Source organism: Pinus tabuliformis, chromosome 4_1 (genome assembly GCF_031772625.1).
Source record: "Pinus tabuliformis cultivar Carrire ecotype Pingquan chromosome 4_1, CPIR1, whole genome shotgun sequence".
Lineage (NCBI taxonomy): Eukaryota > Viridiplantae > Streptophyta > Pinopsida > Pinales > Pinaceae > Pinus > Pinus tabuliformis.
Window position 1 is genome coordinate 362350964 of NC_142303.1, and position 14640 is coordinate 362365603.

Genomic DNA, 14640 nt, shown 5'->3' on the forward strand with positions numbered 1-14640 from the left:
ATTCCTTTCCCTGGCGGACAAGACCTCCAAACCTTGCTTCTCTCATTTTCTTTGGGGAGGGGGGGTCAATCCATTCTTTCCTTCCTTGGCTCAATCTACAAATTGGTCATCTCTTACAAATTGGTCATCTCTATGGGTCAATCGATCGCTGGATCTAGTCAATCTTTAGGTCCTTCAGTCGAACCTTCAATCTTTTCCAAGTAGGTCTGGTTTAGGCGATGGTCCATCTTTAGTGGACAGATTCTTGGTGGAAACTTGACTTTAGAGGTATGGCTCCTCCATTTCACGAATATTGCGACCCCTCAATGCCCTAAATCGTGGAGTATAAGATTTGTCCTTAGTTCCTTAAGAGAGAGAATTGTGCTTGCCCTAATTGGAAGGGTATGAATTCTCCCTTGCCTGATTAGAAGGAAGGAACGAAATGATGGCTGTTGAAGAGATATAGGTTGTCCCTTACCTGGTGTGAAGGAAAGAAAGGAGGCCTAATGAAGAAAGAAATAATGGTTGTTGGAAGGAGTTCCTACCTCATTAACGTAGGGGAATAAGTCATAGTTCTTACCTTATTCGAAGGGTGTGGATTGGTCCTACTTCATTGGAAGGGAGAGAGAAAATCATAATAATGCTTGCCATAGATTGGAAGGGTCTAAATAAGTCCTACCTCGTTGGATGGGAGAGAAGGAATGATGGCCGTTCAAAGACTATACGTAATTCCTACCTCATTGGAAGGAGAAGGGTTAGTGCCTTGCCTCATTTCGAAGGTGTGAATTATAAGATGATGGAATAGAGAGGCCTAGGATGTAGAGAATCGGGACATAGAGAATACAATAGATTCCCTTTCTCATCTCGATTCTATTTCATAGATGTATGTGAATATCATATCATATACATCCAGAAAGTTGTATGCCCTTAGTTCTGGCTTGTACAGTTTGGTTCGGAACCCAAAAGAGATAGAGAAACTCCGACCTATTCTTTTCTAGCTAAGTCGAGCTCCCAACTAACAAGCCCGGAGGTTGCCCGGTGGGTTGAGTGCATTGCAACGAGCTATTAGAGCAATCTAATTTCGTTAAGGCTTGTTGGAACGATCCATAGTAAGGTAGCACCTTCTCTCTATACAATGAAAGTTCTTGAGGTGTGTAACAACAACAGGAAGTTGACCCAAATCAACAACAGTAGCGGAAGATTGGGCAACCATAAAATGCTCCTGATGCTTCTTATAGTGAACCTAATAATTGAACCAAGTCTAGTATCAATCAAAACTTCCCGGAGCACCTATATCTTAATATCTTAAGAACGATGTGCTCCCTTTCTTCTGGTCCTATCTTTTTCAGTGGTCGGGGACAAAAACGAACTATTCAGGGTTGGGAGGGAAAGATAAGGTAGATTAGCAGGTAAAACTGAAAGGGGTCAAAAACTAGGTTTGATGAATATCATACCTACTATTCATTCTAATACCTACTATTCTTTTCCTTAGTCCTGTCCTTTCTTCCGTCCTTTAGCTGTGTTGTGCTTACCTTACAAGGCAAGGCAAGCTAGCAAGCTCTCGCTCTTAAGATATTCCTTTATCCCACTCGACTATTGACCTGATTCTCCTTTAGGTTCATGCCTGAAGATTTATGCGCGGGGGTTGGGATAGATGCCACCTATCAATATTCCCTTCGGGCTGATAGATATGTTCTTTGTTCTCCCTCTCTCTAGGCTTGCAGATATTATCTGTCATTATGGTGGGTGCCAATCAATCAATCACCTTCATACGTTCGCATTCATATGCCTCTTTTCCACTCTTTCCTACTACTCTTTCCCACTCTGGTGTATCCCCTCTATATCTTCTCTTTTTCCATGGCTTATCACTTCTTTTCTTAGCCACATAGAATAGAATATTGAAGATTTCATTAGTCATTTAGAAGTTCTTTCCACCAACTGATCCCACGGTAGTTTTCCTATCTAAAATAGTACAGAGATGAATAGAAAGATTTGGAATAAGGAAGAGAAAGTGGGGGAAAGAAGACTTCTTGGGGAGAAATAATACGTCAACCAATTGGCTTTGAGGAGCCATCCTTAGCCCGCCAACACACTGTAGCCCTGACTAATGGACCGTAGGCACCTCTAGTCTTTCTATTGCCAATGACCCTTACTACTTGGTGTGGGGCAAAGCTGGTTGAGAGCCCACGCCCTCACTCTATGGGGTTGAAGATGCTTGGGGGAGGCCTACTTCCCTTGGATTCCAGCCAGACCCACTAAACCATGGCTAGCTATTACGTGGAGCATAAAGAGGAGTTCCCGCATATAGGTTCACCCTTACAGTTGTGACCGGATATAGGTTCACCCTTCTAGTTATCCATCCCTTGTAGCCTAGTTCATAGTTAGCCCTAGATAGTTAGGCCCTTATCTATATCCCTTTATAGTTAGCCCTTCATATAGTAGAATGAAAAGGAATAAGTAGATATATAAAGCTGGCCTGATTGGATGGAAGGAATCACCTGAAATGAACTAATGAATTGATTTACCTAAAAAAATGTAAGTGAAATACCCCGGTGGAATATGATGCTGCAGACCCCTTAAGAACAAGGATTTGCTTTAGCAAAACCCTTGAGAAGTTTTTGATATCGACCGGAACCACTTCTTGGGTACCACACACTTCGAATCCTTCTTTTCATATGTGAGCAAGAGATACCTTTTCTGAAGACACTTCTTATTGATATGATTTCAATACCGCCAAATATCATTTTGAAAGGACTTGCTTGGACTTGCACTTAGACCTTGAATTTTCTGCGCCTACTTTATGACTTGGAATGTCCAACAGAACTACCTGACGTATTCACAACCCTTTAGAGAACGGCTCAATTAACTTAACTTAGAGCTTTGCACGGACAGGCATTCAAATATAGCATTGTATGGGGCTTGCTTGGATTTCAAGATTGGTTGGTATTTAGAAGTGCTTACAGTCAATCGCACAGGAACAACTGTGGGCGGGTGGGACAGAACTAGAACTTCCTTACTTAGGAAGAACTATTGCTAGAATATTTAGCTGAGATCGTGGAACTGCCAGATCCTGATAGATTCTCAACAGCCAGAACTTATGAGACATGGACATGGCTGAATGGATGGATTTTTGAGTAGCCGAGGATGCGTAAGTAGGCTCGACCATAAGGACCAGCAAGGGCTCGACTGATAAGGAGAGGGTGCATAAGCATGGCTCGACCACCGGGAGAGGACCTCTTATTGGCTTCCAGGGCTTTAGGTTCTAGCTCTTATAGCTAGGCTTGTTTCTGTGAGTGAGTTTGGAAAGCAAGGTAGGGTAAAGGGTTGATGCTTTCCTTGTCTACGAAGGTGTTCCTGGTTATGGGTATGAAGGATAGAAGGTCTGATGAGGGATAAGCATGTTATACCTCCCATATCATAGAGAGAAACCAATATAATGATTAGATGGATTTTCAGATTAATACCATACCAAATGAGGAGGGGAAAGTGATTCGTCTCTAATTCTAGATGCATATGAACCTTTTTCTTTACAAGTGAGAAATAACGTAATGAATATAGGAGTATAGATAGCCCCTGAGTTTGAAGGCAGGTTGTCCCCTCCTTGGTAATGCAAGCAAGCTCAGCCTTCTTGGTCAATACCCGCCTGAGCAAGCAAAGATACGGGGTATTCGGCCCCTTCCTTCGTATGCAAGGTGGTGCATTCATAGAGAGAAAGTCAGTGGGTCTGGGTCTATCCCGGTCTGATACTTTTCGGAAGGAAAGAAACAAGCCTTTCCCGTAGCATAGCCATAGAGAGATATAAGGAAGAAACCTTCTATTCGAATAACGAACGACAGCCTATATGTATGGTGGTTCCACCCTTCCTTTTAGAATGAGGGGCCCACCTTACTGACAGACAGCCTCCCACCAAACTACGAACGGGAAAAGGGAGGGAGAGGTTCAATCTGAACTCGGGAAAGACGGCATCGTAGTAAAAAGACCAGAACGAAGCTTTTTAGAACAACGAGGCTATAGTGGACCGGAGAATAACAGGGCAGAAGCTACCGATGCATGCATCGAACAGGGATGCAGCAGCTCCGTGAATCACTCATCCTAACGGTTCTCCCATTGGCATTGGCGGATTCTGACAGACAAACCGTTTCAGCTCGATCTTATCCTTCCTATCACGACCCGTTGACCTTTAGCACCCGTCCGTGATAGGTAGGTGGCATCAGCATAATGACCCGGACGGCGAACGAGATCTCGAACTAAACTCTCGGGATTAAGCAAAGTGGAGGTCAAGATCAAGAGATCAAGCGGCTGGCTGTTCAATCTGGGTTCATTCTGTAGGTGAATAAAGCAATCCATCATGTGAATTTCTATAGTGATGTAAACAGCAAACCGGGAAATGAAATTCACAATTCACTAGGTGTGTTAATGTCTCCAAATCAACCTCATTCTGTAGCAGTTGAAGCCTTCTTAAATGACTGGTTTAAGTGACTATGGAAAAGACTATGAATTATACAGGCTAGTGGCTGCTGCATTTATAGTCCTCCGTCGTAAGGTTGTGTTCTTTCTTCGTCTCACCCTCGGGGATCTCTAGCTACGTGAGCTACCACGCATGTGGACTACTGACCCAATGACCCAAAATGAGGTCTGCAGTGTGGTTGTTTCACTTTGGTTTTTCCATACCTGTACTTACCTTTACTTTCCTCCTGCTTCCCCTCATGGAGGTAGTAATTCAATGCATTATTCATCCAATGCATTCTTGAGTTTCATAGGGGATAAATGGCTCATGCTAGTGACCTTGCGCGCAAAATGGGAGGCCTATAAATAAAATATGACCGAGATCAGCAAGAAATGGTAGCTGCGCCTGACCGGTGGAACCATGTTTGGCCACTACACCCCTATCGAATACGAGTCAAATCGGTATAAAGTGTAAGGTGAAAGTGACGGAATGGGACACTTCTTAACATTGCTTAAATCGGTGAGAAACGGTAGCTGCGCCTGACGTGGGGACATAAAGATTCTGGTATGTTCCGCTGGACGTTGATTGATAAATTCCCATACAACTCTTTTTTTGCAATGGATCAACTTAAACTGAATCAACAAGCTCATTTGTATAAACAAGGAAGATATTAGGTTAGCCTGGTGGAGGGTGCTATTGGTAGGGAGTGTGCTACGGAATGCTACTGCTGGCTGGTAGGTACGCGTGCTGGTCGTGCTATCGTAGGTCAGTTTGATACAGAACAGAATTGAAATGAGTATTAGATATAATGAATGTGAGCTTGCTTGCCTCACCGGTAAAAGGAAGCACCTTTACAATCATTATATGATATGATTGATGAGAACGAGCAACATTACTTGACAATAGAATTTCACTATTTCCTAATTATTTCTTTGGCAAGCAAGCCTTTGAACTCAGAACCCGAGCCCGTAAAATAAAGCAAGGTGAGGTGGAAATCCCCTGAGTTAGACCGCTACCTCACCCCCATATTAAGTATGCTTGTTGTTCCATTACGGAAAGGAGAGTCAAGTTTGCCTTGTGGACCGGGAAGGAATGCAGTTGAAAAGCTTCCCTTAGGAACTCAAGGTCATTATATGGTCCTTCCTTCAGAACATGTAGGGCAGAGACCGATCAAAGACTTAGCCCTTAGACATTGACAGATACCAAACATAGCAAATACTATTAGATCTTTTTCTCTTCACTACAAGCAGATACGCCCACAAGGAGATAAGGAAAGAATAGTAATCCAGTAGACAAAAAAATAGAAATCAACGATAACACCAGCTTGTACTCTGACCTTACCATCTTCTACACACGCCTTACCCACTACTATTGACTATTTGCACCCTTACCCCGAATAGACGAATAAACACAACACCATAAGACCAGGAATAACAACATACTCAAACTGTCAATTCACAATTCTTTTTATTAGACACCATGTATCACACAAATTATCCCTAAGGCACGCAGAGACAAATCAGGTCCAAATACGACGCAAAATGGTTACATTTACAGGCCCGATCTTGCTGCGGGCTTATCCTACCCTTTGATTTGAACGGGATCCCGCTGCATACACGCCGAGGGAAAACCTCTGATGCGGTACCACTTACTCACTCACTGATGCGGTACCACTTACTCATGAGGCCGGACGAAAGTGCGGTATGTCACTGCCCATGATTTCTTCTCTTTGATAGACATTTGATAGACAACCGAGGACCGGCAGGGGCTCGACCATAAGGGAGAGGAAATAAAAAGAAAGCCTCAGCACCAGAGGAAGTTCAGTCATTAGATACTTTAGCTCGACCCAAGCAACCGCGTGCAAGGTTTTCATTATCAACCGTCAACAAAACCCACCAACAAAAAGCACCATGGAAGAAGGCAAGAGATGAACAACTAGATACAAGATACGAACAAATACCCTATGATTACTAGCTTCGATAGCTTTATGATAGCCTACCATAACTACTACCTTTTAGAAATAGCGGATAAGAGGTGCGCAAGCAGGCTCGACCACCGGGAGAGGAAGAGTGATGAAGAGCGGAGGAGAGCCTATGAATTCTCTATGTTAACAACCCTCATGATAAAGGTTCACTAGCCTCATGATAAAGGAAGGAACGAATGAGACCACCCTTTAGTTACTTATTTGAGAGGGGCCACCCAATAAGCATCAAGGAAGCAAGCCAGCAAGCCAGCCCAGCGGATCTTTCAAATGAATAGCCTCATTCTCATTGTAGCCTGACAGACTTGAAAGGGAACCTTCGGGACATGGGCATGAGAGATCCCTAGCCAGCCAGTCAGAACGCTACGAGAAGGGACAAGCCAGCCTGACAGAAAGCCTGTTCAGTGAGCGGGCAAATCTTTTCAGTGAGTGCTTGAGTGATAGGAAGGCTAGCACTTGCCTTACCCTTACAAAGAGACCACAAAAAGGATGGGCTGGATGAGATGGCTGGTCTTCTTGCTTGAATAGCTGGCTTGCTTGCTTATACCGCTGGATCAAATGGACGGTTTTTTTGCTCGAATGAATGGAGGGGATTGCTTGCTGGAAGAATCTTGTAGGGTAGGTAGCTGCACTTTCGCTATTTCACCTTATACTCTGCCTATTTACCTTTACTTACGTGCATCCACCTGTTCGATTTACCGCCCTTGCATAGATAGGCTCACTTACCTGATTAGCATTCACGGGCTTGCTTGGGGAGCTTTGCACTTTGAGAATTCATATTCACTTTTAAGCCTACTTTCAGGAATTTGATTTCCGACAGCAGAGCAGCTACCAACTCACCACCTGGCCTCTTCACAACTACCCTCTAGATACCGGGCAACTTACCTCTTTAGCATTGTACGCGCAAACCACCACTTGACTTTACCCAATGCCTTTTTGAGGGGGTAGGCTTTATTTGGCTGCTCGCATTCATTTTAGTGCCACCTACCCACAGTACCTTTTCTATTTATAGAAGACCGGGGCGGGGCTCCATTACCTGTTTGAGATTTGATCGGCCTTCCAAACTACCACTTGACTCTTTACCCAATGCTTCGTGGATACCGCACTTACAACAACCTTGACTATGAACCCTTCCTTTACTATGCTGCCTATTTGCCTTTACCTTTACTGTTACTTCCAACCCACCTGCTTCACCAACCTATAGATACTCACTTACCCAACCAACTTAGTCATGGATGCCCCAATCCTACAGTCTAATTTAAGTCCCTTCCTCCTAGAGTATAATTGTAAGGAATTTATTGCTCGACCAAAAGGGACGGAGTCACTCACTATTCATATGGTGAGGGATTTCTCGCTCGACCATAAGGACCGGCAGGGTGAGGGTGAGTCTGTCGAACTCTCTACCTCTAGGAGAGGTAACGAATGCTCGACTAAAAGGCCGCCATCGGCTCGACTGTGAAAGGCTGCCATCGATTGATCACTCGACCATAAGGACTAGCAGGGGCTCGACTGCTAAGGCCGCCATCGATTGATCTCTCAACCATTAAGGGATGGAGTCACTCACTATTCATATGGTGAGGACCGGTAGGGGCTCGACTGTCAAGGAGAGGGATTTGGAAGCTCGACCATTAAGGGCCGCCATCACCACCATCGCCGGCATCAAAAGAAATCAAGTCAATTTCATCTAGCAACACGCATAATGACATATATAATATATGCTCGGAATATCCCTCATTCAGAAACCGATAACGTAATGACATATATAATGATCTTGATTTCGGTAACTAGAGGCAGCCTTGAGCAATATATAAACCCCCCAAAAGAAAGAAAAGCATAATGACATATATAATATATCTCATTCATGACTGGAATAAATGAATTTGAGGGGAAGAAATAGAAACTTGCGCTCTGCTATTCTCTTTGAGGGGAACAAATGAGGGATAACCAACCCTCCCTATTACGGAGTGTTCAACTGGAAAGTCTTTTGGGGTCAACCCAGCCCCCCCTCCCGATAAGTCACTTCAAACCTTTCCCCTCCCGTTTCATAACCTTCCCATCCATTACAGTTCATAGGGTATTACGAAGGCGGATATCTCCATGGCTTGCGGAGTCATGCTAGTGGATGAAGTGGTACGCCCTACCATCCGGCCTGCCTTATGGCTTGCTTGCGCGAACTAATGCCAGTAGCCTTTCTTCTACAATGGGTGGGTGAGTTAGCTTGTTACGGCACTAACTTGGACAAGTGGATAGATCCAACTAGGAAAGTCCTGAAAAATCCAGGTGTGGGCACCCATTTTACCAAGGTGGTCTTGCCTTTTGCCGGCCTTACCTTATGAAGTAATCTCTATTTCTTTCTTTTCGGTAACTAGAGATAGATAGAATCAAGAACGAGAATGACAATCTCTCACCATATGAATAGTGAGTGACTCCGTCCCAGCTGGTAATTCATTCAAGGTGCGAAGCCACTTGTCCCTCCGGTTGAGCAAGGAAAATAGATAGATCGGTGGTAACTAGAGATATAATAAAGAGTGTCTAAAATCCCTCACCATATGAATAGTGAGTGACGTCATCCCTCTCCTTGACAGTCGAGTGTGCTAACTTACCCTGGTGTACACTTCTAAACATAAGTCATAGTATAATGCGCATCATGATGTTTGGTAGATAATGCATGCATCTCCATCATGCATGTTTGCTTCATCATGCATCGTTTTGCCATCTCTAATGCAACATATATAAGGCATCCACAGACAGATCTCAATCCAACTGGGAGAAATAGATGCATCCACATTCTCCATCATGCGGTCGCATTTCCTATCCATTCAGCATTCTCCGAACGCACCGCAATAGAGCGATGACAAAATATGGGGTATCGGTCCGGATCCGATAGCGAGTATAGACGTGTCTAAGGGCGAGTATAACCCAATAGGTCAAAGTGTCAAATTGTGATTTCAAAAAGACGGGTTCGAATCTCGTTATTCGCCGCACCCCATTGTCGACCAGGCCCTCCCCCTATGAAATAAGTAAAGCGATGGCCCTGGCTTTCAATACGTTACGCTTCATATTTATTCCCCTAAAAGCTAAGCCAAGGAGATAAGTCAAATAGTTATGCCTAGCTTTCAATACGTTACGCCTAACTTGAAACATGTTATGTCTCACCTTCACACGCTCCCTCACCTGGTACTTCTCTCCCCGGCTTTTCATGGCTCTTCCTTGACGAAGTATTACTTCTTTTATAACGTATTTACTCATATCATTTTGGTAACTATAGATAGAATAAAGCCAAGGTGCGAAGCCGCTTGTCCCTCCGGGGGGCAAGGAAAATAGTAAGTTACACAGCACCATGGAAACTTTGATTGAGGGGCTAAAAATAGCAGTAGTGTTATGGAGTTATGTCTTTTGGGGTATCGGGTTATGGGTCACTATTTTGGTTTCTTCGCAACTCCGTGACTCGATTGATCATAGGGGCGAGTCACTAACCGTACCTCACCCACGACGGGTGAGTACTCCGTTCCTCTCCCTTTGGTCGAGCACTTCGTTCCTCTCCTTGACAGTCGAGTGTGCTAACGCACCCTGGTGTTTATTTCGTTACATAAGTCATGGCAAGGCCCTGTCACGTTATAGGCGAACCTACTTGAAGAGTAAGGCCCCCCTGATTCTGGGCCTGAAAGGTCTTATCAGGTCCTGGGTCAACCCAGCCAGTAAGGTCCTGATCAACCCTCTCATTTTTTTCACCCGGTCCTTACTGGGCCCTTGATTTCTTCCCCTCAAAGAGCTCGAAGAGTTGGTCCTTCCTGCGCCGGTCAACCCCTTCTAAGTAAGGTAAGGTCCTGCGCGTATTTTAGGGGAAGAAATGGCCTGCGCCGGCCTTATTTGGTTGGTTTGGTCCTGCGCCGGTCCTGCGCCGGCCTTATTTTGTCGCCGGCCTTACGAAAGATAAGGAGAACCTTTCGCTACGGGAAAGGGATAACCCTTCGCTATGCTCAAGGGAGATCCTTCCCTTCGCTATGCTCGCTCAAGCCTACACAAATTCCCACCTACACCAATTATGGAAGAACCGGGATAACGGTGTTATGTAGAATTGTACGAACACTGTTAGTAAATACTGCTTGGAACGGGAGGCGGAAGGCGCGCAGTGGAAATGGAGTGGAATCGGAGCCAGCGCGAAAGCAATGGTCGACGAACGAAATAGTTTATTAGGGTCGATCCCTGGTGGGGGGCATGAAATGCCCGACCCCGCCCGATAAGAGGTGGTAGCAGACAACCTAACCTACTAGCTCGCCTCGCGGTGCATAAGTAACTATTTCATGCAAAACCGCCTATCTCTTTTGTTACGTTATATATCTGATAATGCCGACGAGGGCTTAAAAATGATTCTCCATAGAGAGGAGGTAGGTGGCGCCCGGTCTACCACTAAAGATGAAGAGAAAGGCCCGGCATTCCAGCCTCCCGCTTCTTCCAACCAATATGTGTTCTGCAACCCAGCCAATTTGATTTTCATTGTACCCATCTTTCCTTTATCTCTCGACTACTGAAATTCAACCGCATTTGTTGATTGAAAGACCTTATCCCGAACAGAACCCCTATCGATTGAAGGAGCATCACTCACCCTACCTATTCGTTCATCCGGGTGGGGACGAAAAACAGATAAAAATGACGAATTAGGTGCCGGCAGCAATTACCTGGCTGGCGCCGTTCGTCTGCCTTTCGTGCGTGTTCTCCATGCATGCAAAAAGTGCACCATTATTTATGCATGCACAGCTCTCGCTCGCCACATTATTGAACAAAAGAGATAATAGTTATCGGAAGATGCTTTCTCCATCGGTCGGTATTGGACAACGAAGGGAATAATCCATTTCTTATTCATCAATTTCTCTCCCATGACGACTAGGAACAAACAAATCAGAAATTTCACTTCGAATTTCGGACCTCAACATCCTGCTGCTCATGGTGTTTCACGATCAGTATTGGAAATGAACGGAGAAGTGGTGGAACGTGCGGAACCGCATATTGGATCACTCCAGTGCGGCACGAAGCCGCTGACGCCGAGTCGGCTCCTATGCCGCTAGCGGGCGCCCTGCTCGGTCCCCTGGCACGGGTGGCGCGTGCCACTTCCGTAGCGCGTCATGAGCACCGGGCAAAAGGCGGTTGAGCCACTCAAGTGGGGCGAACCGCCCCCAAGGGAAAGAAGGGAGAGGGTTGCGAAGGTGGCCTCGTTATCCACACTGTAGGTACGGGGAATGGGGTACGTCCCCCACCTTGGTTGGTTGGTTGTGCCCGGCCTGGGTTTTCTCCGAACGAGCGTTGGCGGGTCCTGGAGTGCCCGTCAAGGGCGCGCATACCCCGGGGTGATTATCACCACCTGCACCCCACGATCGATCATCTCGGCACAGTGGAACGTGTAACCTGCCTGCTGCCCCATTCAATTACACTTGTTCCTGTCATAGCCTACCTAACAGAACGCACGAGGGACAACCCTGGAATACTAAGCAGCCAGCGGGGAGGATGGCACTACTAGAAAATACTATCTTGTCAGGCCAAGCAGTAACTCCATGGGGCAGAAAATAATTGACTGTATTATTCCATCAGGTAAGTCCTCATTATATACACGAGGGAGAGACTGTTCAGTTCGTCTCCCGATGACTGTTCATATTCCTATCTATCTATTTACAATAATTCACCCAATCATAAGGATTAGCTGTCAACATTCCCCCCCTTAATCTGAAGGGATGTTGGTGAGTCCAAGCATCATTCTGAATCGTTCAAGCTTTTCCCTTCCAAGCGCTTTGGTGAAGATGTCTGCAATTTGCTCATTTGTGGAACAATGATGGAGATGGATTGTTTTGGCGTCAACATGATGTCAAATCAGATGATATTTAGTATTGATGTGCTTTGTTCGATCATGGAACTTTGGGTTCTTGGCCAACTTTATTGCAGAGGTATTGTCAATCATGAGTGGAGTTGATTGTACTTGTTTTACCTGCAAATCTTCAAGAATTTTCCCAAGCCACACAATTTCTTTTGTTGCTTCAGCTGCTGCCACGTATTCTACTTCTGTTGTGGAGTCTACTGGAACTGATTGTTTGCGTGATCTCCAGGAGACAGCTCCTGATCCAAGACTCATAGCATATCCTGAAGTAGATACTCCAGTTTCTTTGTCTCCATCGAAGTTTGAATCAGAGTATCCAATCAAGCTGAAGTCGTCCACCTGTGTATACTTGATTCCAAAGTCTTGAGTTCCCTTCAAGTACCTTAGAACTTTTTTTGCAGTAGACCAATGTCCCTCACAAGGCTTTTGCATAAACCTGGAGAGGATTCCAACAGCAAATGAAATGTCTGGTCTGGTAGTAGTTAGGTAGTTGAGACTTCCTACAAGCTGTCTATACTTTGTTGCATCCTCAAATTCCTTTCCTTCAATAGATGTGAGCTTTAAGTTTTGTTCCATTGGAGTGGTAAGAGGATTGCACTATGTCATGCCAAACCTGTTCAACAAATCTCCAATGTATTTCTTTTGAGAAAGAAATATGGACTTTGGACGTTGGGTTACTTCAATGCCAAGATAGTAATGAACATAGCCCAAATCAGTCATTTCAAAACTCTTCCCCAATTCCTTCTTTATGGATGCAATGTAGCTTTCATTGTTCCCTGTCATTAAAAGATCATCTACATATACCACAAGATATACAACTATTTTTCCAACTTTCTTGACAAATAAAGTTGCATCATCAAGATCAAAATGATTGAAATTGAGTTTCAGAAGATGCTCAGTTAGTTTTTCATACCAGGCTCGCGGTGCTTGTTTGAGGCCATAAAAGGACTTCACAAGTTTGCATATTTTATGTTCATGTCCTTTCACAGCAAATCCTTCAGGCTGGGACATAAAAACATTCTCTTTTAGATCTCCATTCAAGAAAGCAGTTTTTACATCCATTTGATGGACTTTCCAACCGTTCTGAGCTGCTAGTGCAAAGAGTGTCCGGATGGTAGCCCATTTTGCTATGGGGGCAAAAGTCTCCTCATAATCGACCCCTTCCTTCTGTGAAAAACCTTTTTCCACAAGCCTATCTTTGTGCTTGTCAAGTGAGCCATCAGCTTTATACTTGTTCTTGTAGACCCACTTGCAACCAATTGGTTTGGTTCCAAATGGAGGATCAACCAGCTTCCAAGTGTCATTCTTTATGAGGGAAACATACTCCTTTTGCATTGCTTCTTTCCATTCATCATGAGAAGCAGCTTCTTTGAAGGAAGTTGGTTCAAAATCTATAGACAAGTTCAATTCACAATCATAAGAAACATCCATATCAACAGGTGAATTAGAGTCATCTACATCACCTCCATTTTGCCAGTTTGAATTTCTGGTTCCTATCTTTCCAACTTCATCAGGGTGAACACTTTCAAGTGTCTTTGTCAACCACTTTGGGGGACCTTTCTCAGATGGTCCAGGCTACTCCATTGATTGAGTTGGGACTGAGTCAAGATTGAGTCTCCCAATTCTATCAATTACATCACTTAAAGCATCATCCATTGTTGGAGTTTCATGCGGGGGAGAGTGTTATTCATAAGAAGATTCCACATGTTGATCTAGTATAGGAATTCCCCCTTCAAGATGCGTAATCTGATTATCAAATTCTTGAAATGATTTTGCTTTTGCGAATCTATCCAAGAGATCAAGTTTCCACTCAACAACATTGTCAGTTTTGGATGTTTCAAGGAAAATTACATCTCTAGATACAACAAATTTCTTATTTACTTCATCATAGAGGCGATATGCTTTAGAGGTGTTTGAATAGCCCAGGAAGATACACTTACGACTTCTAGCACCAAGTTTATTTCTATGTACCTTTGGTATCAAAGAATAACAGGTGGAACCAAAGACCCTGAGATGTTTTACCGAAGGAACATGTCCATACCACATTTCATATGGAGTCTTGTTTCTTATAGCATTAGATGGACATCTATTCTTTATATATACAGCACATAGAACAGCATCAGCCCAAAACATTATCTTTACATTTTTGAAGAAGAGCATGGATCGTACCATATTTAATATTGTCCTATTCATTCTTTCAGCGACAACATTCTGTTGGGGATTATAAGGCACAGTTGTTTGATGTTTGATCCCATGTTGGTGAAGATAATTTTCAAATTCATTTGACGTGTATTCTTTTCCATTATCAGTGCGAATAAACCCGATATGAGATTGTGCATCATTTTCAATCCATTTATGAAAATTCTT